Source organism: Sinocyclocheilus grahami, unplaced genomic scaffold (genome assembly GCF_001515645.1).
Source record: "Sinocyclocheilus grahami isolate Dianchi unplaced genomic scaffold, SAMN03320097.WGS_v1.1 scaffold302.1, whole genome shotgun sequence".
Classification (NCBI taxonomy): Eukaryota; Metazoa; Chordata; class Actinopteri; order Cypriniformes; family Cyprinidae; genus Sinocyclocheilus; species Sinocyclocheilus grahami.
In genome coordinates, this window is record NW_015505481.1 from 1,525,789 (window position 1) to 1,530,631 (window position 4,843).

Here is a 4,843-nt window from a genome sequence, read left to right on the forward strand (position 1 = left end):
GGTAACATGTTTCTAATTCATTCAGAAATAGGCATGCATTCTGACAAAATATATTTTTTTGCAAGCACCATGTTTATATTATGTATGTCTTTTGTTTTTTAAGGGCTCCTGAAAGTGTAATATGGATTTATATTTTTCCCTGTCTGATGTCTTTCAGTTCACAGCTCAGGATTTTGAGACTGTGTGTGTTCTTGTGATGCCATTAGTCAAGCAGTGTTGTCATGACATCAGTTCCCCTTCAACGTAATTAGTCACATGGCATTTACAGCTCAGGGGATTGGCTCAAAAGCCATTGTTTAGAAATGAATGCCAAAGAGCAAAGATGGCAGATATATTATTAAAATGATTAAACATGCGGTTTTCATATTATTTGGGAGACTATAGTTAGAAAATTCATATTTTTAAAAAGCATTGAAACTATAAAAGTAAATTAATTGCTACAAAATGTGCATTATTTTAAAGGGGTCATATGACGTTGCTAAAAAGAGCATTATTTTGTGTATTTGGTGTAATGAAATGTTTATGCGGTTTAAGGTTAAAAAAATAACATTATTTTCCACATACTGTACGTTATTGTTTCTCTTCTATGCCCCGCCTTTCTGAAATGCCTCTTCACGACATGGTGGCAGCAACAATACTACAGCGAGAATAAAAGTTACGCCTTCTTTCTTTGCGAGAACATTTTGGCGGCGTTATGCAAATCTTCCCACATAGTGTTGCCCTCAAAGACTATTTATAGACTTTTAGTATCAGGCTTTATAAATGTAGTCACAGTCACTTTTTAGAGCAAATGAGATGAAAAGTCCTGTACTTCTGTCGTCACAGAACAACTCTTTTTTTGTGTCCCATCAGGTTTAGAGTACAAAATTCCTTTGCCTAAAATCCAGAAATGAGTTAGCATTTTTGAACTTCTGATTCTTTCGTCCTGAAGTGTTTTTTTTAAATGGGTTGTTGGTTAAATGCCTATAATAAGGAATGTGGTTAACGCAATTCCAAGATTTTTAAAAAACTAATTTTTTGGGGAACTACAGAAGTTGTCGAGGACATTAAACGTCATCATGCCGAACAGGAAAACTCATCTACTCACTTGTCCACTTTTTTTCGTTGTGTTTGTAATTGTGCTTCTGAAAACTACTGTACCTCAAACTTTCCAAGAGTTGTCGTAAGCTTAATGGTGTGACAGTGAAGTCATTTGACTACGGTTGAGTTCATTTATAACTTAATGTAAACTTTACATGTCTGGCAATTGTATATAGTCTTCAAAATTCATGTATGTTGTGAAGATTATCTAGATGAACAAAATGTATAAGAATCATAAGCTTTTGTTGGTCACAGAGTGATTATACAATGCCAATGAAAAGTTTTTTTATCGAGGTAATCAGAGTGATACTTCTTCCTGGTTGGCCTATAAAATTATATCATTCTTGGAGTATGAATGAGAGATAGATGGAGTCTGAAGATGCCTGGCATGGAAATTTGAATTTCATTTGTTTCTAAGTTGTAAGGATGCATCACACATCATCGTTTTTCAGCTTGTATTGGTTACTTTCAGTGAAATTTACTGTTACAGTCAAAATTATAGACCTTAATCAGAATATTATATTTTTTCGGCTTTTCAAATAAACACAAAGCTGTGACAAATAGATATGATGTCTTAATTGGATTGTTCACCCAAAAATGAAAATTCTGACATTATCTACTCACCCTCATGTCGCTCCAAACTGTCATGAATTTCAAAAGATGATAATTTAACCAAACAGTTACAAACAAATAAACTCTGAGACATTTATCTTCTTTTGTGTTCCACAGAAGAACAAAAGTCAGTTTTTGAACAACATGAGTGTGAGCTCATATTTTTAAAAAAAGACTTTTAGGTGAACTATCCTAGTAAGGTCCTGTCACCTTTTTTAAAAGATGTACTTACATCTATTCCTCACAGTAAAATATTTTTAAAAATACTTCAGCAGTAAATACACACTGGAATGCTATTTTTAATTTTTAATATTCATTTTATTTTAGTCTACCAAAACACTTTTTTTTTTGGATGAGGTGTCTGTGAAGAGGGGCGGTTGAGTTTGGGGGACCAAGGGTCTCGTGGGACTGTGACCTGGCCCTGCACGTGGTTGATTGACAGGTTGTCCTCCTCAGTGTTCGACTATACCATGGACTTTGGGGGAGCCCACTTGTTTTTTTTTTTATAACGGGGGAGGGGGGGAGGGTCGTGCGCTTGCGCGTGCCTCAAAAGGGGGCTTACAATGAATTACAAAGATACATAACAGCTACAAGTGTATGCACTACTTGCTTTATACAAGCACTATATACGATAAATCACTATACAGGATTTACCCTATTATACTTTATCGACACGAATTGATTGGTGAAACAACAAACAGCCACCCACAAATAGTCTATAAACAAAGCATCAGGCTGTCTGAGTTCACATGAACAACGGTTAAAGTTACTCGTCCTCAGGCTACAGAAGAATACCATAATTCCTCTGGCCTAAGACATCAAGAGTCACGCAGACCTATAACAACCCAGCCACAACACATAATTGCGAATAACATGCCTTACCTTAACACAGAATCGACCACAGAGTCCAACGTTTATATTTTTTCTACAAATCTTTGAGTTAACATGTACTAAACATGAGTGGAATTTGCACCGCAGCGCCCCCACACCTTGATGCTCATGACAAGAGTAGCATGTATAGTTATCTTTATTGAAGTGAATTAGGTTTAAATCGCCGTCATGCATGAATGAATGATATTTTTGCAATTTTACACATAATAATCCACGATGATCACATTACACAAAACTGAAATTGCACGTCAAAATAACACATTGTCAATATTTTTTGAGACCCCCCCCCAAAATTTCACAAATCACGTTTTCAGGGGAGCCCATGTCTTATTAAGGGAAGCCGAGCTTCCCCTAGCTCCCCCGTAGTTCGCACCCTGGTCCTCCTAGCAGATTATGGTGCACAAAAGTACCAGTCATGGCTTGATATGTGAATGTGCAAATCACACTTGACATATTAACCTCATGAGAGGATTTACAGGAGAAATGTAAGGCAAGCCAGACAGAATGCTTTAAGTCTGTGTAGTTTAGTGTGATCATTTTGAAAATAAAGCTTATCATGGCCCGGTGTGTAAAAGCTAATCCTCAAATTACATCATTACAGCCTGTGAGTTTGGCACAAGAAAGGCTTAGTCCGGTCACTCTGTGACTATCACTGAGACTTGACAGATTGTGTACAGTAGATACATTATTTATATTGTTAACATTAACACTTTTAACATTATCCAAGATGTAGCATTCTGTTAACTACAACACAAAGAACAGGCATAAAAACTAAAGCACACTTCTAAAGGCTGGAATACATGAGTTTTGGCTTGATTACCACCAATTTACAGTCTGGAGAAGTTGCTAGTCGCCAAAAGTCAGAGTCAGTCTGCAGATTTGAGTTTCAAAGAAAATTGCATAGTGTATGATGGTCACAGACTCAATTTTTTAGCTTCAGACTATGATCCCATCTGGTTGGAGGAGATCAAACATGTTTGATATTTTCAGCTGATTTTAGAAAACATTGTTTTCATTTGTCACGCATCTCCGAACAACAAGGTACATGTTTCTGAGTGATTTTGTTGTGATTGGAACAATTTTGAAGTCTAGTGCGTGATCCTCAGTTGTTTAGTGTATGATGGCCAGTTTTTCCTTTGTGACTATTTACAAAGTTGCTAATCTAGCGGGTTTTGGTACAACCTTGTGTGACTTGTTTTGGATTGTAGCTCAAGTTGTCGGTAAAAAGTGGTCTCTGAGTCACAGGACATGTGTCGAGGTAAATGACGTTGAGGAGTTACACAGTGACAATGCATTTAAGGGAAAGTGTCAGTCTGACTCTAACTAGGGCGCAAGCAACACTGTTTTGTTTGTAGAGCACTAAATGACAATAATCTCTTTTAACAGGTAGTCACTTCATTACATTATGAATGCAGTTAGTAATTTCAAAGAAGCCCACATAAAGACTTGAAAACACTGCACTTGATATTGTAAGAATTCAAAAACATGAGTAAATTTGGACAGTGTAATCCAGATATTGTGTAATTTTACCTCAAGCATGTGTGTATAAATCTGATTGCTGTGCGAGAGGAAAGCACTCTAGCTCTGCATTGGATGACCATAGACAATAACACTTGCTAAAAATGGAAACGGTCGAGAGATTAAATATGTCTTTCTGAGTTGACAAGGATTTAGAGTTTTCTGCTTTTGCACAAATGTCGTTTTCTCCCCAAAGCATCAGCGTTTGCCAATATTTTTTATTTTTATTTTTCATGACTACAGTGAAATAGCTACAGTGGCAATGTGATTCCATCATCAGGAACTGTCCTTCAGTATACTGTAAAAAGAAAAAGATGCTACACTGTCTGATTAGACCTTTTCTAATGACATTAGTTGGTGTAACCAAGTGTAGTAAGGTTGATTTAGTAATATTAAATAATATGTTTCACTTGAATAAAAGCAGTTGCATCACATTTTCTTCACTAGACTGTGCATGGACTTCATCTGGATGTGTGTTCTAGTGATAATATTTTGTGTTGTAGATCCTGTGTCTTGTTTGAAGACTCAAGAGATCACAGTAGCTTGCCAGTTTTAATTCCCATATCACGTTTGATCTCGATGCAAAAGACTTTTCAGTATTTCTACACTCTAAAAAATGCTGGGTTAAATACAACCCAGTGCTGGGTAAAATAGGGACAAACCCAGCAATTGGGTTGTTTTGACCCAGCGGTTGGGTTAAATGTTTAACCCAACCTTCTGGGTAGTAACCCAACCGCTGGGT

General features: G+C 36.6%; 1 protein-coding gene across 1 annotated transcript in view; it reads left to right on the top strand.

Moving 5' to 3' along the window:
* The window catches only part of LOC107601283 (syntaxin-binding protein 4-like), a 50,194-nt gene that overhangs the window by 9,647 nt on the left and 35,704 nt on the right, over positions 1 to 4,843 (top strand). The window lies entirely within an intron of this gene.